Genomic DNA, 23682 nt, shown 5'->3' with positions numbered 1-23682 from the left:
AAATTCTATAACTATTACATTACTGTATTTCTCTGACACCTGAATTAACTTATGTCTATTTTCTGGAAAATCTGTTTTATTTACTTCTTGATTTATTTGAGAGTTTTGGCCATTTATAGAGAAAAATGCTTTTTCTTCAACTGTTAGTAAGGGAGTGTTAATAGGAATCCCTATGCAAAAGACAATGCCTTCGTATAGTGTTAGTCTGTTATTTGAATAGTTTTGGATATAAACCACTCATTTGGATTAGTGAATTATCCATTCTGACAAAATCTGGCAAATCTTCATTCAATAATAGAATATCCTGTCCCTTTACATCCTCTTTTGATCTCAAATATAATTTTGTTAAATATTTTGGATACAAAGTTACTGCTCTGTTGAGTATAAATTGTACTTTATTATCATCAGCTGTGCTAACACAACATATTTCTTCTTCTTCTGTGTCTGAAAAATAGCAAAGTTCTGCATCTCCAGTGGTTTCTTCTGTAACTTCTATTATACTATTTATATCTGTTTTACTTTATCTAAGAGCAATACTTCATTTAGTATTTTCCCTTCACTTTCACAATTCATTACAGCGTTGCTATAGCTGTAGGTATAGGCGCCTTGATTTTCGTTAGATTCAGTGTTTTGGTCATCACAGTTATTTATACGTGAGTAATTATTTATATCTGAGTATATATCATCTGTATGTGCACATCTCAACAATTCTGTATTTTGTAATTGTGGGAATTCCTCTTTTTTTATCTGTTTGTATTTTATCTTGCTTGTTCTGGTTACTTATCTGCCTTTCCTGTGTGTCTGTCTCGCTTGTCGAAACTGTCTCAGACAAATTGATCAGATTTGGGTGAAACTTCTCTTTGTCAAGCGTAAAACATACACTCTTCTGATTATCCTGTTTCAGGCTAATCTTTCCTTCACTACTATCTAATATTATTCCACATCTCATTAAATTAAATGAGAACAATACTTGTGCGGGAAAAAAATCTGTCTTCTAAAACTAGAAAACTTTCAATAAATTTATGTGACAAAATATTTATTTTTAAGTTTACATTCCCCAGACTTTTAATCTGTTTCCCTGCTATTCCTTTTATTACTCTACTTTGACCCTGAATCTGAGTTTCTGCAATGCCTAAATATCTGGTTAAAGTTATTTTATCAGTTATATTCACAGTACTACCTGTATCAATGAGTACAGTACACGTTTTTCCATTTATTGGAATCTTTACAGTAGACAGATCCTTTCTGTTTATTTCGTCTTTCATGGAAAATACTACTTCTTTTCTATGTAAATAGGAAAATGCGGATGAACCTTCATTTCCCATTGTAACTGTTTCTCCTTTTTCTCTTTCATCACCTTGAAGGGATTTACTTTCTTTTCTCTGTAAAGGGGTTAATTGTCACTGACTGGGTGATTTGAGCGAATGTTACTTATCTCTATAATCTCTCTATTGGCTTCCTTATTATTGAACCAACAGTTTTTAGTTTAATGCCCAATCTTTTTGCAAACAGCACAGATTCTAGGCTTTCTGCATTCATTAGTAGAATGATTGGTATACCCACAGTTTTCACATGTTATTTTTGATCTAGCTTCTTGAGCTGAGTTATTCTCTCTTTTTGAATGATTTGCGTTTGAATATTGACCACTATGATATCTTATGGGTGGATCGAGGAATGGTCCATTCCTCGATTGATTCTGTCTTCCTTTCTGGTTTGGATTCTATTTTTTCCTAGTATTTTGTGCATATTTCCTTTGAAGGGAAGTTTGTCTATTCCCTACTTGTCTGGAATTATCACTATACTTGTTATTTCTTTTATATGAATCATGGGTATTTCTGCCTTTCCTTTCAATTCGTGTTTCTGTTACCCCTATAAATTCCTTAGAAAAATCTCTCTTTCTTCTGGATTTCTTGCCTCATTGATATTGAAGCTGTAAGGCTATCACTTTTAGGGTCAATTTTAACTTTCTTGAAAGCTTTCTTTTCTTTTTCTCCGAGTGCGTTATACATCGTTCCAAATGACAAGTAATACAAAGCATATCTTAAACTAACTAAATCTTCTTCTTCATCACCAAAATCATTCTTATTTCCTTTGGTGATGTTTGTTTTCTTTAAGTCTTCTATTACTTTGTGTGTCGATTCTTCAACATCTGTGTGAAGATTTGCTATGGATTCTCCATCATAATGCTGGGTAAGGAATTTATTAATATTATATAAAGCATCACTTTGACATACTGGTTCCCAGATTGATAAACAAATGTGTTTAAATTCCGTATATGTGGTTATTTTGCTGAATCTAACTGAATTCAAAGTTCTATGTGCATCACCGCTTTCTGAACTAAGGAGAAGCAAGGCTTCGTCAATTTTTGCTCTTTCATTTGTTATTCTCCCTGTAGATATGCGACTGTCTGCATCAGCTAGCCACTGGTTCACAGAATATGATTCTAGCCTATTTTTGTCAGGATTTGAACTTTCAATTCTTCCACAGAATCGTGTGGCTTGCATAATGATTGCTGCTTGCGCTATTGTTCTAAATTGAAATGTGTTAGTATTATTATTATTGCTATTAGTGCCATTAGTGTTAGTACTTTCTTGAGTTAATGATATTCGTGAACTTGGCACTGAAACTCTACTATGTCTAACTGTTGTTGGTCTTAAATTGTAATGTCTATTTCTAATAGTATTCAGCAATTCGTCAAACGAATCCTGCATATTACCAGTATGCTAAAAATCATAAAAAAAATTTATACCCAAGTACACAACAGTATTCAAAAATACATCATCAAAAGAATGTTATGTTAATAAAGATTCCTATCCATCAAACAACAAAAAATATAACAATATAAAAATTTTTGAGAGAGTATTATAAAAGTTTTATACCTTCTGTGAGAGAGAACAAAAAAAAAATTTTTTTTTTCATACTCTTACAGAGAGAGAGAATAAAATAACTTTCTAATCACAACATACTTATTTCTGTTGTGGTTCGGTTTTAACTGTTGTATTGTTACCACGGTTTCTCTTGAACTGTTTTTCACTTTTCCTTTCCGCGACCAACACTGTAGTTCTCTGTAGACACTCAGGATATGACTTCTGTTTTTTTTTAAATCTTGACTAAAACTGCCCTTTTCTTGTTTCGTCGACCATCAGGGATTCATCTTCTTCTTAGATTTCACCAGTAATGTTGATTTTTAACGGGAATGTTTGTCGTACATGTGAAATGCACTCTTCCGTTTTAACAGATTGTGTATAGAAATCTGTTTTGGGTGTGTGTCGATAGCTACCAACACAGGCGATGTTGTTTTGCCGTGTCACGTTGACTCGTATGCTTGCGTTGTTCTCGTAGTTCAATCTTTGGGGAATAATATTTCTTAGTTGTGGTTTTTCTAAGCGGCAATTTTTATAATTCTTCCTTCACTTCGTTCTGTTTTTGGCCATTGACGTTTATAGCGGGAATGTTTTCGTCTGTTATGATTCACTTCGCCGCTTGTTATTATATTTCTTGAGGTCTGCTTGTCGATTCGTCCTTCACACTTAACTTTTTGTCTTCTTCGGATCCTATGTAGCTGTCACCATTTGTAATGTTTGCAGTCACCAAATGTTATGATGTTCTTTTATTATTTATTTTGTTTGTTCCCCATGTAAAGAAGTTTATTTTTGTTATCTTTGTAATGTTGTTAGAGTCCCAGGAGGCTTAGGAAGACACAGTGCAGTTTTTCTTACTTCATTAACACACTAGTAAGATAACACTGTATATATACAAGTTAAATATATATAAAAGTTAAGTAGTATGACTAAGAATCAAAGTATGAGCCTTTCTTGAATGTTCTTAACCCACAACTGGTGAGGCTCACGACCTCACTCCTCTAAGGCTCTTCTCTCAGTATCTATCTTCTATCTATCTGCTTCTCTTCCTTCTTTCCTTGCTTTTTAAGGTTCTTCAAAGGAAAATGTTCATCCCACCAATAGGCGGGCAATAGCTTCTGTTCTACCTTGTAGATGTCCTAAGTGGCTGGAGATTATCTAATGACGTCCCTTTGGGTGTGATTAATTGACTTTAAGTCCTCCTTTGTGGGTGGGACTAATGACGTCACTGGTTTTCTGGTTCCGGCAAAAGTTGAAAGGTCAGCTCACAGGTGAGACGGTATAGGCATTCCTTATTGTTTGCTCTTAGATTACGCGAGCGCCAATGTTTTGGCTACGTAATAACAACACTTCCTGCTTCGTTATTCTCTCTCTCTCTCTCTCTCTCTCTCTCTCTCTCTCTCTCTCTCTCTCTCTCTCTCTCTCTCTCTCTATCATTTGTCTATTAATTGTTCTATCTCATTTCTTTTCTCTCTTTTATATTTATGCTATCCCTAACTGATATTCTCCTAGCTATCATTATATCTATATATGTAGTTATATTTATATATATATATATATATATATATATATATATATATATATATATATATATATATATATATATATATATATATATATATAAAAGAGAGAGAGAGAGAAAGAGAAGCAAAGCTTGCCTCAGTGAGTCATAATTTAGGCATACTGGAAAACTATTTACATTTTATTGGGAAGCCGATGGTACGAGAAATTTGATGCCCTTATTTAGACAAAAGCAAGACGAAGAGGGAACTGAAAAAAAGGACTCGCTTCTTGAGACACGGAAGGTTATATCTAACATGGAAAACTGTAATTAAGAAAATTAATCGGATAGAAGATTTTCAGTTTCCGCAGAGGAAATGTGGAACGGTGTTTCCTTGTTGATGGAACATATGTCTTCCTAAGAGGATGTGGAATGATAAAAAAAAAGGCAGTAAATAAGTTCGATAAATTCATTCTTAGAGAAATTTAAAATCTAGATCAATCACTTATTCAGCTTACATTTATATAATATTCCCAGACATGCAAAGCGATCTTTAACGCAGCGGTTTACCTACTGCTTGGAATATATATATACATTTTAAAAATCGTCAAAGAGGGAAAATATTTTCCCAAGAAAAGAATAATCTTTTGCCACCTGGCTGGCACTTGGGTGAGGGTCACGATGTCAAGTTCTCGGCGGTTCAGACATTTATTATCGATATATCTGAGATGTCAAGACGTGGAGAGGCGAGTCGAGAAAAATATCTTTTTTAATATTTGGTCATTTCATGAGATATACTCTTACAAGCAAGAAATAAAGTGAGCGCGAATGATTGCAAGCAATGCTCGGCTTTGCTCGAGTTCCAAACGGGCGGTAACTAATGTATGTTTCAGAGAGAGAGAGAGAGAGAGAGAGAGAGAGAGAGAGATGTAATGTCAGTGGAAGAAGGGTACCCAGCGAAGGGAGGTTAGATAACGAGGCGAAAAGAGAGGACGAGAGGTTTTCTCCGAAAATGTGTCCGAACGAAATCCTAATGCAATCCGTATGAAATCGGGGCTCCATGGCTCACTTATGCAAATTACGGAATTTCCCGTTCATCTGTCATCAAAGTCTCGAAGAGTTATAATCTTAGAATTGGCCCTGTGCGTCAGTCGATTGATTTTCTCTTATTCCTTCCTTCTCTCACCCCTCCCTCTCACTCTCTCTCACTCTGCATTCCTCCTCTTTCTCGCATCTGCCTGTTTTGTAACGCCTCTCTTTGCTTGATACTCTTCTTCCACCACTGACGCCATCTTCCACCACTCTCTCTCTCTCTCTCTCTCTCTCTCTCTCTCTCTCTCACTGTTCCTGACATTTTAATGGTTCGGAAGTCCCAGTTAAGGTCATTCTCTCTCTCTCTCTCTCTCTCTCTCTCTCTCTCTCTCTCTCTCTCTCATCTCATATCATCATCATCATCTCCAAAACATTGGCAATAAATAATTGTTAGGTGAATGATGGTTGTGAAAAATATTGCGTGTCAATTTCTTATTTACCGAAAACTTGCTTGAACTTCCAGGGAAACACATTAATTCTGTGTCTCGTTATCACGACGAAAACTTTGCTCCATAACTCCGTAAGGAGGAGTTCATGATACATAAATAGAAATGTACCTCGTTGCTTAGTTACCGGGACGCGTCATCTACTGCAGTTACGGTGAGAGGACTCCGCCCACTGCATCTCGTTCTCATGCAAAGCTTGTTAGGTTGATAATACCGACGACTCATTGTTTGCTTTTATGATCCAGTCCGAATCGCTGTCTGTTGCACTGTCTTCATTTGTGCAAGAATTGTTCGTTTCTTCGCCTTATATTGATTCCAGGCTTGTGTTTCTTTCTTCTGTCATCGATCCATATGGGGCATGCAAACATTCTTCCTGTTCATTTTTTTTTTACTCTGGTCTCATGGAATAGGGGCCTCTCAAGACTTGAGGCTCTTTGCAGCGTCCCTTCAGCCCCCAGCTGCAGTTCCTTTCATTTCTTTTACTATAACTCCGTTCATATTATCTTTCTTCCACCTTACTTGTAATCCACCCTCTCTTAACAAATGCTTCATAGTGCAACTGCGAGGATTTCCTCCTGTTTCACCTGTAAAACCTCCCTCACTCTCAATATTCCTATTCAGCGCTGAATGACCTCATAGGTCCCAGCGCTTGGTCTTTGGCCTGAATCTTATATTCCTCTCAAGGCTGTCTGATATATCATTGTCCTTGATTATTAATTATCACTGTATATAAGGGAACTTTGCAGCACTTGAACCGTTAGTTTTCAAGTGCGTAGTAGATCAAAATCAAAGTGACGAATTTTTTATATTACCGATGACGTGTTCTCGCAAATATGTATGTGATAATTTAGTTACTATCTGGTCATAGCTCATGGTGATATTTTCCGCTGTGAGGTTATGCGTATTTAATATTAAAGAAGAGGAGAAATATGCAACACCATTTCATCGTTCAAGAAATATTGTATGCGAGTAACCCCGTAGGAAATCAGTATTAAATAATCTTGAGGCAGAGCAGCACTTGCAAATACAAAACCCTTTCGAAATGATTAAGCTGAAGTTTGGAAACTGGAAAATTAAAAAGATAGTAAGACTTTTCCTTCTGAGCTCCCAGTGATTTTAGACATACTTAAAGTATTCGAGTTTTAAGACTTTATAATTTTTTGGACGTCGAGTTAATCCTGCAATACGTCATAAAAATACAGAAAAAGAAAACAAAAGCCATTTATTCTTTAGAAGAATCATTTAACGACAACTCCTTCGGAATTTAGCGGAAATTATTTCAATTTTGTCGAAAATGCATAGAAACGAGCATTATACCAGAGCTGAATGAGGTTTTGGTCCAGTGAACAGTCCGAACTGAGCCAAACTGGCGTTTGTTAAATAGATATGATTGGCATTCCGTGATAGTTGCTAGTTACAAGCTCTTATTTTTTTCAAAAAGCCGAATCCTAAAGCAGAAGAAAACACTAAAACCAGTTAATGTTTAGAGGATGTTATTCCAACGGCAGGAATGTTAGATGAGGCTCCGACAACTCGGGCGTATTTTACTGGAAAGATAGGGGTGGTTGATATTAGGATAAGGAGGGTGTGAGGAAAGTCTTTTTCTTGAATGGGTTTAGGAAACTGATAAGGTATTAGTGATTGCGTGTGTGGTAACTTTGCCCATTAGGCAGGTTTGGTCATCCTGAGGCAAGCAGTGAAATAATGGTTGTCTTGGGTGTAAGTCGTGATTAAAGCACTCATCAAACAGGCAAAGATACATAGCTCTTCAATCCATAAGGTTGCAAATGCATACACAGGTGTGTATATATATATTATATATATATATATACACATATTATATACATACATATGTGTGTGTGTGAGGTGTATGTGTTTGAGTGTTTATTCTCACGTTAGTTTTAGTTAACTTCATTTCACCGTCATAAGTTTGATTTTTTTTCTAAAACCTTTATGGCCTGTATTCTCCTGGGCTTTAATTTGCAGCCGTGGCATGATCATCATTATTAAAAGTTTGATGACTTTGGTCAGTACAGGTAAAAGGATGGCTGTAGCGTGTAGTGTTTTGAATAATTAATTGCTAGAGTGAGATATACTGACGTTAATTAGCTTACCGCCGTGTACTGTCGTTTGCCAATTTAGTTATGGCTTCATTTTCCTTTTCTTTTCATGGTAAAGGTCTAAGGTTTTTAATGTTAAGCCACTATTTGTAGACAGTGGGTGACGTCAGAAAATAGCAGTGGTTTGATATATACATTGTCTATAAATGCATTCATCCTTTTTTTAAGTTGTGGGTCTTTCTAATTACAGCATTCTGGCTGATGTTTAAAATTGCTTTACTAAAATATAAAAAAGTTCTAAATAATTTTAAGCCGTGTAACAAGCATGGATAAGTATACGACGAGAAGGTAAACTTGAAGTTATAAAAAAAGAATGTCATAGATAAGGTTAAAGAGAGTGTGTTTAATTTTCAAAATTATGTTATCCATGATGAAGCGAATTGTTTCGGCTGACATCTAAAAAGTCGATTGCCATATGTTTACCCAGGCATTTCCTCTCATCCACAGAATATTTCATAATTCCCCATTTTTTAGTATATTTACAAGACGCGTATATAAGAATTCCAAGAATTCTCATCTGTCTTTCGGTGCAAGCAGTGTCCAGTGACGTGCCAGATTCTCTCTGCATGGCACAAATGACAAAGATTGCTACATATGTTGCTTCATGTGATGAATATTATTCACGATCATTGATAGGCTTTCAGATTTAAAAAGAGGCTTGGAAATGGGGGCCTATTTGTAGATTTACGGTAGGTGTACAGTGTTATGCAGAGACCGTGCCTTTTTTTTTAGTGAATATTCGACAGTCGGGAACGAGTACTAAACTTCCATGGTTCGTTATTTCTTAGCCTCTTAATATGATTCACACCATATCATGGCGTCTGGATTTTTTTTAGAGATTATTCTCAGTAGAGGTAAACATTTAAGATGACCTTTGAATGAGTTTTTTTTTTTTTAATAATGAAGCTATGAATTACTTACGGTTATTATTGTAGACTCCTGACATATACAATATATACATACATTGTGGCAGATAAGAAGACATAACCTCCCAATATACTAAACAGTTAAAAGACAAGGGATCAATAATTTTTGTGGAATCCATTTTGGGCTCTGGATCTTTGCGTGCGTTCTTCAGATGAGGAGGCGGCGGGCCGGGGGCTGGGGGGAGACTAGAGGAGGGTTAGTGCGGATAGTGGGGAAGCTCTAGACAAAGATAAAGGTTAATGTAATGCTGTGGTGAATGAGGACTTATTTGGACGGGATATTTTAAACTTAAGAAGTCTTATTCCTGTGGATAAGAGGTTGAGTCTGTGTTAATATATATATTTATGATACTTTTCAAAACTTAATGCAGGCTAGTTCTATTACTTCAGATTCCGGCGTTAAAACAACTGTTGAGTCTCTCGCGAACAAATGAATAGAAGTGTTATGTATAAGTGGCATAATTGTTCCACTGATGAGTGTTGATAGTGCAGCTGACTGCACTTGCTTCTCTTAATTGCTTAATTTTCACGCTGAGTTATTCATACATCCCTTTTTTCTGCACACACACACACACACACACACACACACACACACACACACACACATATATATATATATATATATATATATATATATATATGTGGATGAATGTCTGTTTATATTATGTATATGTATATATTATGTAAATATTATTTAGATTGTGCACCGGAAAATGTCAGTCCACTTTCAAACTGATTTATTCCGAATTTCTTGGACCCTTTTGTACTAGTACACATTTATATAGATGGAATTAACAATGGAAGTCATGGAAGGCGTATTAATACCTACGCCAACGTTATAATTTTGGTTTGTTTTGTGTATCTAAGTGTCTGTTAACAGGACTATATGAAGATGAAGTAACAGAGTTTTGCAAAACTTCTTGTTTTCAAAGGTTCACAGTGTTATACAAGACAAATTATTAGACTTTGGGATGGATCCGAGCCTGCATTTGAATCCAGGATCTTAACCGTATCTCGTTTATTGTTATTATCACTGATGATAACTGTTTAAAAAGACTGCAAATTCCTGTTGTATGTGATAGCAATGCTAACCACCTTCACGTATTTCGTTGAGTAAGTGCGCTGATCGCAATTGCCATTCCTAGTTTTTTTTTTTTATTTACCATAACTCAGAATTGCCCTATCTGCCGTTTGCTGTTCAGCCGAAGTTTCGAAAATTGTCTCTTGATTTTGGTAAAAGAAATATATCTTTCTTTTGGGAAATCAAGGAATTGGTCAATTATGTTTCCTTCGTAATTCCAAGATTATTGGGCGGAGGAAATCCCTAGAGCAATAATTGCTGTTGTTGAGCAGCGCTGCAAATATATCTCGAAGAGCAGAGGAAGGAATCCCTCGCCGGGTTTGTGTATCTGGGGAAGCCATCTCGAGAATGACAGGAAATCGATACTTCTCCCGATTGAAAGGGAAATACCAGTCTCTGATAACTGTTTTGCGCAGTTATATTTCACTGACCCGTCTCTTCGGTTTAAGGCTTTGCATGTTTACGTTCATGCATGATGTTTGTTCTCTTTTAATATTTTACGCACTTAATTTTGCTTTCGTTTTTTGCCCGTTTTCTTTTTTTATCAGTAGTTGATCACGAAATTTTAATTTATAGATATACATTTTTTTCGGCGTCTGTGATCTTGTGCTTGTTGCCTTTGTAAATGATATATCAGGTAGTGGTGGACTAATTTGAGATGCATGGCTAGCTGTGAATGGGTTTTCTCCGAGTTCTTTGGAAAATGCAAGGATATTATTGGTTTATGAGCAGTCATCTTTTCCCATAAATATAAGAGTAATGCTTTTATATTGTTCTGAAAATGTGTTGTCATTGTTTTGCTATTAATTCATTCAAGTTAAATTGCCTTTCGACCCACGGCATAATCAGTTTTTTAGACGCTCTTTTCATAATATTAAATTGGGTGCATTGGCTGTGGAAAAGGTTTAAAGAGAATAAAAAAAGGTGAAGTTGTTATTATTGTATTCGTTTAATTTAGCTCCCTTGTCAAAGATCGGGAACCCATGAATAGATCATTCATAGTTTTCCTCAATGGGGAAGAAAGGGTCAGCGTTATTTATAGGTTGGAAGGATGATACTTACTGGCTCTCTCTCTCTCTCTCTCTCTCTCTCTCTCTCTCTCTCTCTCTCTCTTGTATGATGGTCATTCGTAATATTTAGTTGCTTTAAAACCTATGTATTTTTATTGGTCCTTTAGTGAACTTTAAGTGAATAGGAAGTTCTTTGCAAGATTCAATTTCAGGAATAAGCTATAAAACATTTGGTGACAGCGCTGTGATCTTGTATACCAGACTAATTCGCGGAGCCCCCCCTCTCTCTCTCTCTCTCTCTCTCTCTCTCTCTCTCTCTCTCTCTCTCTCTCTCTCTCTCTCTCTTCTCGTTCTTATGCTGACTCGGTAATGGTATGCCTGTCATATTCGCGTCGAGGCAGAACTGGAATCAAAGATTCTTTCGGCTTCACTCTGCAGTCCCATCTTTTAAGGAGGATACTTTGTACCTTGCCTCCTTGGCGAGTGCCGTAAATTGACATCCCGAAACTCATTAAAACAAACATCATCATCTTTTCTCAGCAAAGTTTCACTTGTCTAATTTCTGAGTCATTTTTCCGATATAGCACTCCTTGATGGCTGGTGTCCAGACGAAACATCAGAAATTTTCAGGCATGTTTCAGATACTGTTAAGATAGGATATTGCATATCTGACTTATTGAATTCTTCAGTAAGTGAGATCCACAGGCGCTGTGTCACATCTGTGTGAGTCTCAAATCCTCTTAGGGAAAGTGGATCTTCATCTCGGCTGACACTCCTTATGCGTAACTCAAAGGATATTGAAAGGTTTTGCATATAGAAATAATTTGTGAATCTTTGGCAAAATATGTATCAAGTTTGCGTTATATACATTTCCTCTTTTATAAGTGTCAGTTAGACAGTGTTTGTAAGGCATTCGCCAGAAGACGACGTAAAGCCTTTAACCATAAACATTTGTAAGGCTTGCACAAAATTCTGATTTTAGCAGTTTTAGTTTGTTACCTCTCAGTCCTCTTTTACCTTGCCCCTCAGTCACATGACTTCTCAGGCATTGGTCAACTTGTATGAAGTGAGCCTTGTTTGCAGCACTTCATTTGAAAAGTATTAGAGGCTTTTTTTCATAAAGAAGAAGAAGCCCCGTTACACCCCTGTGAGATATACTAGGGACTAACAGCTACACGAGATTTCTTAGTATCCTGTTAACGTTTGGCAGAAATTCACGCTAGCTACTGCATTTGTTACGTATTTCTTATTGCCACACTATAATTATAAGGCCTTTTCAATACTTTGCCAAAACTTAACTTCACTGCATTTCTTTAGATAGCTGTCTGTTTTTCATATCTCATCTCCTTAATGTATTCTACAAGGCATGACCTCTTGCATTGCTTATTTGACTCAAATGTCAGCTTGCTAACTGTAAAATTTCTGATAATTTTAACATTAGTAATACATTGAATAGTGTATCTAAAAATTTCGGTGTAGTTTCTAGAGGTTTATTTGAAAATTGTGTTTTCGAAAGAACGCCCGTCTTTTACAATTATTGATAAAAATAAATGGCTTCATTGTTACTCTGTGAACTGAATTTTTTCGCCTAACAGGACACTTCCCTTTTATATGTGCTTAGGCAGACGATAAACAGTGACATAAAGCTCTTCTCATCTTTCAAGTTCGTTTTGAAGGTTACTTTTATTCAATATAACGTTTCTAATAATTTCCATTCCCTCTTGAAGAAATATTTCTGAGATATAGTCTTTTCATCAAGTTTTTGTCTTGGTATCTTTCTTTACAAAATTGTAAGTTAGGAAAGAGAAATGAATCGCAAAGAAATTAGACGTGAAGAAGATTTGGATTTCTTTCCAATTCTGGAAAGTCATTAACACAAAATACGGCCTTTTTAGATTTTCAGGGATTGCCTTGATTTACGCTTCCCTTTGTTTGAAACGGTATCTGTTGATCTTCCTTTCTCATAACTGAATTCATCGGCTCCACTTTTTAACTTCCTCTCTCTCTCTCTCTCTCTCTCTCTCTCTCTCTCTCTCTCTCTCTCTCTCTCTCTCTCATATAAACTCTAGTAGTATAGTACTAGCTTTTAGCAGCGCCGTACGTTTATCAAAATTCCACATTGTTGAAAGGCGGTAACTTTACACTATACAACATCAAATATTTCCTAGTGTTTATTGTTTTTCAAGGCTGTGTAAATTTGTTTATAGAAATTACCTCTTTATCGTTAGAATATGATAAGTCCCAAGATGAGGAATTTGTTGACTGCTGTTTTAAGTGTTTCCACAGACGCATGGCAGGATTTTTCAACATATACAGTATTCTTATAATGGTGAAATGTATCTGAAAGTCAGTATTTCATGCAAAAGACTGGATTTTTAGTCATTTTATGGGTTCCAAAGGCCATTATATATTTCCTTATGATCTTAGGGTGCGTCCTCACACTTAGGCAACTTACCACATACTGATAACAGTTTGAAAACAAGTCAACGTCTCAACGATCGTACAGTAAGTGGAGAACGAGCCTCTGGCGAATGCTGGATAGTCGTATGAAATCCTGGTTTGGTCTACCAGTAGGTCGTTTACTTGTATTCAACTTGCTTGTGTTGTGTGCTACCTGTGCTTCTGTTGTATTGTGGTGTTGGCACACTCTGAGAGGTACTAGCTCTTAATCGGCGTACAGACTTGAAAGTTAGCTCTTCCTTCCTACTCTGTAGATGTGGTACACCTCCCTTAACTTACCAGTTATCTCAGATTTAAACTACTTTTCCCTATATATGTCGTTATCCATTTTTCCTATTCCCTTATTCTAAGTGGTTGTTGCTGTAGCCCACATATGTCAGACTAGCTCAAGATTCACTGGAAAGTACGCAGTATAGATAAGGGATAAGGTACTGTACAAAGAATTAAGGGCCATGCCAGTATCATTAATGTATGAAGGATTCTTGGCTAGACTTAGGCTTTTGGATCCTTGGTTCCCTTCTAATTGGACAGAGTAGCAATCCTAGTATAACTGTGGCCACAGAAATTAGCAAGGACTAGACCTGGGAGATTAGTTTCAGTGGCCTCGGTTTAAGGTAGCATGGTCATGACAACTGAGATCGAGCAGAGCCTTCCAGTTAAGAAAACTTTCTCATTGTGTGGAGGTAATCCCCCATTCTTCTCTCAGCCCCCTCACCCTTTCTCAGCTTCTGTCCCCCTCACAGATCTAACAGTTCAGCAGACAGATGAAGAGTTCTCCAGCTTTCTTGAAATTTGATTCATGACATCGCCAAACACATCATAAACATCTCATGAAGCGATTGGCTGGCAGCCTGGCCTACTAAAAACCAATAGCTTCGTTTCCAACAAAAACTCGTGAGGGTAACTACCCTTGCTAACATAGGCCAGCTTAATCTAAACCAACCAAACAAGCACAGAGCTTACAAACTGCTTTAGGAGCAAAGCTCGTTCTAGTTCAAGGCTGACACAGTCTAAAACAGTGTACAGAGTGGCACCAAGCTTGCAACTTCCCTTTGCTTGTACGTAGTATTTAAACTGAAGAGTAGTTCATTTGCATAATATACTGCCTATTGAGTCGTCATTATACTAAATTAATATATAATTAATTTTTATGATATACCGTATGTAGATTTTCCATTCCCTTGAATATTTTTGTAATTCGGAAAATTCCAGAGCGGGAATTTGATTCTAAAAATGTTCCAGTATATAATGTAATAATAAGAAAAGAATGCGTATATACATCTACTCAGATAAATATATTCGAATTATAGAAAACAGAAGGACAAAGGAGAGTTGTTATTATAAGGTAAACTGAGTAAGTATTTTGAAGTAATTTGAAGTATCCACATCTTGAATTTAACTTTGTAAAATCTAGCTCTCAGTGCCATTGTTGCTCGGCACCTGAATATCGAAGGGTAAACCTCTAAACCCAGATGTGATCACGAGGTTTTAGTCTTTTTTTCTGGATCTCTGTGTAGTACATGTTTTCAGGACAATAATGTCTAAAGGGTGGTCTTTTGATTTAGGATTTTTAGGGCAGTATGTCGTATTCAAATAATGTTGGTAATTAGGTTTATTTCATATATTTAATTTTTCTTACAATTCTGTTTATTACTACCATATGTGTTGTGAAGCCACTGTTTTCAGCTCGTTCAGTATGTGGCAGTTTGTTTTGAAAAATCCGTATTTTTTTTCCTCTCTACCGTCATACGGAAATTGCATTGCAGTTCATGCTGCCGTTCTCATTTGTTATAAGAATGAATGTGGCACAACCACCCCTTCTTTCCGTTTCTCCCCTTCTTGTCAAGTTAACGGCAGTGATGTACAATATCCCATCTACATTTTTTGCAGCCAAATACGGGAGGATTCGTTCCTGTTTTAAAATTTCCAGACTTATTGAACAAACAAGGCCATAAAGTCAGTCAATATTGAAACAAGATACCTTTCTGGGGAGGTGATTAAAATGACTGTTTATTTCAGAGGGCCATATACATAATGACCTGTATTGTTTCATTGGATATATTCACGGATACATTAGAATAGTTTTAGTTTTATGTTTTTCCTTCTGTGGTTTAAATCATTCTGATATTTGTACGTCAAAGTGTCACTGTGAGACATGGAGTTTTCCTGTGGAATTTCAAATTCTTACCTCTCTCTCTCTCTCTCTCTCTCTCTCTCTCTCTCTCTCTCTCTCTCTCTCTCTCTCTCTCACCAAACTTAATTTTTTCTTATCACTTCCTTTTGCCTTTCCTTGCTATAAATAGCACCCAGATGTTTTTTTCTTTTTCTTGAGAAGGTTTGGCACCATTCTTTTTTACTCCTGCCGTTGATCTTATCTGATTAACGACAAGTTTCGTCGACTCCTGGGCAGGGAAGTCAACTCTCGAAGAAAGAAAAGAGGGAAACACGGCTGATTTAGCCCTGGTGATATTATTGTTTTCTCCTTTCATTGTATTGAATAGACCTGTAACTTGGGATATGTAAAGGTAATCTGCTCTGTTTTCATAATATTCACGCTTTCATGCTATGTATGTTCTAAAAATTTGATTGGATTGATCATATTGAGATGTCACGTTAATCCAGGTATTACTTTCAAAATCACTCTTTTTTTTTTTTTAAGTGCCATATTAGTTATATATGACATTTTCCTGATTTTCTGTGTGGCATCGTTACTGTTGGAGTTTGTTTCAATTGACTAATCACACACTCACTGCAAGAGCTTCATTTGGCAGTTCTTTTTTTTATAATATACTCATTGTTTACTTTCATGGCCGTTTAGAAGCACTGCTAGATAGACAAGCTTTCTGTATATTTTTTAGACAAAAGTTCGACAGATACAGCAGATCTGTCTTTAATTTTAGATGGGGCTATTTTTCATTAATCCCCTCCATAGTGAAATTATATATTTCCATTATTTATATGAAAATCATGCTAGAATAAACTTGTGGTTAAGTCAACTGTAAGACATAATGTTTTGAGAGGTTATTATTCATGTCACACTTATCTATACATCTGATTAATATTCATCACCTTCATGCAATTATTGACTCCCACAACCTTTTCAGTAATACTTGCCAATCACTTGATTATTCATTGTGATTTTTCTTTGCACCTCGTGTCCGTAAAGCCCATAATTTGAGGAAATATCAAAAGACTGAATGTTCTTCCACCAGCACACTGAAGGAACATCAAAATTTCACCATAACATGCGATGGAAGTGTTCAGAGAGATTGGGATATTTTGGGGGCATATGCGAGGGATAGCCTCTGGAGGGGGAGTTCCGTCCCTTGTCAAAGGCCGTTATTCTTCTGAGGCAAGTGGCTTGTTTATACCTCCTTGGATACATCATCTGATCTGATAAAGCCATAGTTAACTAGTTGTGTTAATTTTTAGTCCGAAAGGGAACATTTTTGTTTCATTGGAAGTGTATAAAGTTAACTGTTTTTAAACTTCAAGACTTCAAAAGTGGATCTTGCAGTTCCCTCAGTCCATTTCTTTTTACGTTCGGCTGTCTGATTTCAGATGATGTCATTATAGATATGCTTTATGTTTATCGAATTTTCAGGTTTCTTGTTACTGCTTAGTGTTAGATTGATTTTTTTCGTGATATTCTTTTCATAGTCGGCTGCATTTAAGAAAAAAAAGCACTACCACCAAAAAATTGCTACAAAAGGTTTCTTGCCGGTTATTGTAGTATCAGGTATGCTTAATAACATATCAAAAGTCTACCACAATCTGTTCATGCAAAAGGTCTGATTTCCAAGATGGCGTCTATAATAGCCCCTAAATCCTTAAAATACCCGTTACTCTTCAATATTCAAACTAGATAAGGAATGTTGGTGCCTAACACCTTATTTTGAGGATCTGGAAGCCCAATTAGCATGTCTGCATTATATTGAAGTCATTATATACTCACAAAATCCAAGATGGCGGACCAATATGGCCACCATACTATGAAAATCTCCATTATTCATTCTAATTTATTTTATACAACTAAATTTAGCGTCCAAACACTGGTGATTTGGGAATCCAAAGAGCATATCTGAATTACAGTATATTGAAGTAGGTCTAATTACATATACTGTATACAAAATTTAATATGGAGGATCCATATGGCTGCCAATAAAAAAAAATAATCACTTACTTTAACTCATTTTGCACAGGTAAATTTACTGTCTAAACCCCTGTTTTGTGAATCTAGGAATCCAATAAATTTATTTTAATCACAGTATATTAAAATGGTTACATATTTATAAAATCCAAGATGGAGGACCATTATGGCAGCCAAACTACAAAAAAGCATCATTATTCATTTCAACTCATATTACAGAAGTAAACTTGCTGTCTAAACCCGTGCTTTAGGGATATGGCAGTCCAATTAGCCTATCTAACATAGAGTAAACAGAAGGGATTATTATATATATAAATACAAAGTCAATGATGGAAGAGCAAAATAGTTGCCAAATTAAGCAAATCCCCATCACTCATTTCAATTTACTTTACTCGCGTAAATATGGTGTCGAATCCCCTTTTGGGAATCTGGAAATCCTACCAACTTATCTTAATAATAGTACATTTCACTGATTAGACTTTTCAACATCTTAGATGGGGGACCAATAAGGCCACCAAATTTTGTGCAGTGATTACTTGTAAAATGTTATCATAAATCCTATATTATAAATTTCTGAAAAACCAGGTGTACAGATATTCATTGTCGCTTTCTTCTTCCTGTAAAGCTTGATTGTGTGGATTCTCACAGTTCTCAACTTGCCATGGTCCACAAGCAGGTGTGCATGGTAGTTCATAGCCTTTGCAACTGCAGTGCGTTTGACAGGCAGTTTTGCATTTACAGTGGACCATCTGAAGGAGGCTTTCTGGTGCAGCAGTCTTCTTGCTCATAACTGGCAAGAGTAGATTCACTTTCATCTTTGCGTTACAATGTTTTGATAAAAAAAATTTTCTCTGCCAGGTCATTTGTTACCCCAGAACGCCTCCCACCCACCAAGTACTCGACAAAATATCATAGCTTTAGAGTGTGTTACCAGATCATGGTGTGGACTGGAAACGAAAGTGACATGAATGTAGTGGATTGGGGATTGAAACTGGAGGACAATCAGTTTGTGCCAGTTATTAGCAAGAAAACTGCTACACCAGAAACCCTCCTTCAGATGGTCCATTGTAATTGCAAAACTGCCTGTCAAACACGTTGCAGTTGCAAAGGCTATGAACTACCATGCACACCTGCTTGTGGACCATGTCAAGTTGAGAACTGTGAGAATCCACACAACCAAGATTTACAGGGAGAAGAAAGAGACAATGAATATTTGTAAACCTGGTTTTTCAGAAATATATAATATAGGATTTATGATAACGTTTTACCGGTAATCACTACACTTAAGTTTGGTGGCCTTATTGGTCCGCCATCTTAGATGTTGAAAAATCTAATCACTTCAATGTACTGTTATTCAGCTAAGTTGGTTGGATTTCCAGATTCCCAAAAAGGGATTTAGACACCAAATTTACGATGGTAAAGTAAATTGAAATGAGCAATGAGGATTTTCATAATTTGGCAGCTATTTTGCTCCTCCGTCATTGATTTTGTATTTATATATGTATAATCACGTCAGTTTTCTCTAAGTCAGATAAGCTAATTAGACTGCCAGCTAATTTAGACAGCAAGTTTACTTCTGTAATGTAAATTGAAATGAACAATGATGATTTTTTGTACTTTGGGCAGCCATATTGGTCCTCCATCTTAGATTTTTATAAATATGTACCGGTAATCATTGTAATACAAGGTGCTTTAAATAAATTTATCGAATTCATAGATTTACAAAACAGGGGTTTAGACAGTAAATTTACCTGTGTAAAATGAATGAAAATAAGTAATTATTTTTTTGTTTGCAGCCATATGGATCCTCCATATTAATTTCTGTATACAGTATATGTAGTTAGACCTACTTCAATACACTGTAATTCAGATATGCTCTTTGGATTCCCAAATCACCAAAACAGGTGTTTAGACACTAAATTTAGTTGCATAAAATGAATTAGAATGAATAATGGAGATTTTCATAGTGTGGCTGCCATATTTGTCCGCAGCTTGGATTTTGAGAGTATATACTCACTTCAATATAATTTAGATATGCATTATAAGGTGCTAGGCTCCAGCATTACCTATCTAGTTTGAATAATGAAGAATAACAGGCATTTTAAGGATTTAAGGGCTATTATAAACGCCATCTTGGAAATCAGACCTTTTGCATGGACAGATTGTGGTAGAGTTTTGATGTTATTAGCACACCTGATACTACAATAAACAGTTAAGAAACCTTTTGCAGCAATTTTTTTGGGGGGTCAAACTTTATTATAGTTACCAATTCTTATCAGCATTTCTGTGAAACCTTCCATTTTCCTTAGCAGTGCGTACATTTAAAATACTGTTATGACAATGTCACGAATTTGATGCTCATTGGTAATACAAAGACAGCGCACAAATATCTTGCAAAGACATGACAATAATCATTTTTGCGCCTCGATGACGCTCATCCGTATCTTGTCATAAAGTTCCCGATAGTGAAAATACATACCTCTAGACTTTGTCATCACCTCAGTCAGCCGTAGCTGACCATCATTGAGACGTGCATGATTGAAAGGGACGAATGAGCTCAAAACGTCTGTATTTTATGCAACCACGTGTTTTCATACACAAAACTTCCAGCTATTTACAAGTAACGGAGAATAATCTGAATCAGAAAGAAGAGTGCACTTAAAACAATACGGCTGTTAGCTGGTATTATAGTAATTCCGTAAAATGCTGTAAAAAGATCTCGTTTTACACTTATTCGTGTTAGACTTAAGATGAAGGTAAAAAAGCAGCAACGTATTTTATTTTCTCTTAAAAGTTGCTCACATATGAAATAATGCCACAGGATTTCAGAAAGTACAAGAAAAATAAGGAATTGCACTGTGTTGTATAGATGCTTGAATTCATCAGTATAAAGAAATCTTTCCATACTTACCGTCCTTGGTGAGATATCTTGTCTCCTTGATGTAGCTCAGTTGAGGAAGTCACTGTAATATGGTATAACACTCCCACGATATATGTTATTGACTCACACCAAAAACGGCCACAAGGACTGTTATTGAGTAATTGCAAAAGGCAACAAAAGTAGCGGTAAAAAAAAAAAATACAAGGAGTGATAATCATTAACTTCACCCTTGTGTGCTGAAATTTAATGGCGTTAGCAACACGGTGACAGTCCAATCATTAGCTAGTTATGAAATTTTAACTGCCGAAAATCGCCCATTGAATCTTTGTAGAATATTAGAAGAACGGAAGAGTTAAATTAAAGAAAGAAAGAATGAAGGAATGAATAGACAGTAGTTAAACTTAGATCTGAGTTGAAATGGTTTACATAGCAGTAATTCGTCAGCTTTGAGCTGATTGTTCAAAAAAAATTATGATTAAATTCTTTTCTCCTGTTGTAGGGATATCTTGCTAACACTAACACACGCATGAACGCATTGCCCTCCTATGGCGTCTTAGGTGAAAGTATTTATCCTTGACGGTATCGTTGGAGGGTGGAATTATTCAAGTTGGCCTTTAGACAGCAAGGGCCCTTGCCTTAAGTTAATTTGTTAAAAGATATGAGGCCTGGTGTGGACCTCTGGATTTTACCCCTAACGGAGACGACATACGGCATGTGTGATAACACTAAGATTCACATTTGGAATAATCAATGATCAGCATGCCAGAGATTCATATTATTTCATGAAAAATGTAATGCCTGGGTTAAATCGTCGAAGACTGCTTCGCTTGGGGAAGGGTGCTACGATTTCCATCTCTTCCTCGAGCGAATCCCCCAATAACTTTCGAGCAACGAGTTACGGAACTATTCCTTCTGCAAATTTGTCCTCGGATCGCCAGTGTAAATCTTCGTAGCATCTTTCTCTTTCTGGTCCTTTCCTTCAAAGGGATTCGGTCAAGACGGCTCCTGATTTGATATAAGCAGTTGAGAGGGCAAGAGAAAGAAAACCGAGTGTCCACGCAAATGAACACGAAAAGGAGAGAGAAAAAGAGATTCCATTCTGCTTCCACCGATGTTGATGGAGGCAATAATGGTGCCAAGAGCGTTCTTCTTGCCTCTGACGGCCGCACTAGAGAGAGAGAGAGAGAGAGAGAGAGAGAGAGAGAGAGAGAGAATATGTACTGGGTGAGGGAGACTCAAGCAAAAGAACAGCTCAACTTCAACATTAGAGAGTAACTCCACATCCCCCCCTTTACTTCCAGTCTCTCTCTCTCTCTCTCTCTCTCTCTCTCTCTCTCTCTCTCTCTCTCTCAATGTATACTTTGTATATTATGCATGACATGTGTGTTTGCATATCAGTCCATACTAATATGGTTATGCTCGCTGTGGATCAGTATGCGTATATTGGGTGCCCTTGCACCATTTCTCATAAAATATTTGAATAGACTAAGAGAGAAATTTTGAGTTTATGTTCATGAACTAATTGTAGATTTTGTATAATTTACTATTTTATCTTGTCTCTCTCCCCAGACCCCTTTCCAAGTCTTAGAAAAACTTCACAGTTATCTGCGCATAAACAAGACCTGTAGATCTTTTTTTGTTTGTGAATGAACAGTGTTGGTTGGTCTTGTTTTGCTCTTATTTTTATAGCCTACCCACAGCACAGACCTGAATCTTTTATGACATAATCTCTATCTCTCTCTCTCTCTCTCTCTCTCTCTCTCTCTCTCTCTCTCTCTCTCTCTCTCTCTCCAGTACGTCCTAATGGCCACTGAAACAAAGGTAGTAAATACCTTCGTGTGCAGGAATCCAAATTATTGCACAAAGAGATCTATTAGGTATGTTAGGGATTCGTATAAAGTGTTACGCAGCAGGATATTGAAAGCATTCCGAAGTGTCAGCCAGTTTAGAACCAGAGATACCTTCACACTAGAAGTGAAAGAAGTGGTGGATTACTTGAAGCGAAAATTGCTGGAGAAAGAAAAGACAAATTAATACCTTTACGGTGATGCAAGATGCGGAAATGGGTACAAAACATACCTTCGCAGTCTGCTTTGTACTTAGCAAAGACGAGGCAGAACTGAGCGCGAAAGACAGATATTACTTGTTGAAGGACATAAAACTATATGCATAGTTTTTCATCTGAAACACGGATTATAAATTTAAGAGGTAGATGATCATCACTGTCAAATTAAGAGGAACTTTACCGACAAAAATAAGCCCAAACGCTGCAACCTTAGTACAGATGGATAATGAAGCTAAACATCGAAACACCTCGCAAGTATAACGTGACCTATCGCGCTGTCTGTCTGCTTGTATACCTATCGTTCCTTGTATACTTGGGGTTAACTTGTTCATGTTATAACATAATTTCGGTAAATTGAGGTCTGATAGCTGGCACATTTTCTGTCATTTCATGTAGATTATAATATATATATATATATATATATATATATATATATATATATATATATAGTGTGTGTGTGTGTGTGTGTGTTTGTGTTTGCGCTTGCTTTATTGTGTTCTCATAGCGTCATAGTTGTGTCTAATGCCGTGAGGCGCAGGGCCTGCGCTGTTCAGTGTGTTCAACTGCCTGTTGGCGAAATTGCACTTTAAAGTCTTTCAATAAATACTATCTCAATCAAACCTGTATTGGATATCACTGACCCCCCAGTTTTTGAAAACTCAACTTCATTCCTTTGTACTCTGTATCCTTATTATTTCTGTTATATTTAGATTTATCCAAAATCTTATCCTTCAAAGTACGTATATTGTGCATTCTGTTAGATAAACTTTGTTCATCTGTGGTTTTATTTTCATTAAAGCAGCATCATTTGCGTATTCTAAGTCTGTCAAGTTTTTATCCTCACCTGAATCTTAAACCTATAGTTCCATATCCACAAGTGACATAACATTCCCTTGTAGCACCCACTTTTTACTGAAAACTAACTTGACATGGCTCCAGCATTATTGACTTTGACTTTGCATCTGCTTCGTTCACGGATAGTTTGAATTAGCTTATCTTATTTAACGGGAATGCCATTGCGACGTATAGGTCTCTCACAATGTTGGTCTCTGGACGCTATCAAATGATTTCCCGTAAATAACAAGCCAT

This window comes from Macrobrachium rosenbergii, chromosome 25, assembly GCF_040412425.1.
Source record: "Macrobrachium rosenbergii isolate ZJJX-2024 chromosome 25, ASM4041242v1, whole genome shotgun sequence".
NCBI classification, from domain to species: domain Eukaryota; kingdom Metazoa; phylum Arthropoda; class Malacostraca; order Decapoda; family Palaemonidae; genus Macrobrachium; species Macrobrachium rosenbergii.
Note: the sequence above shows the minus strand (reverse complement) of the source record.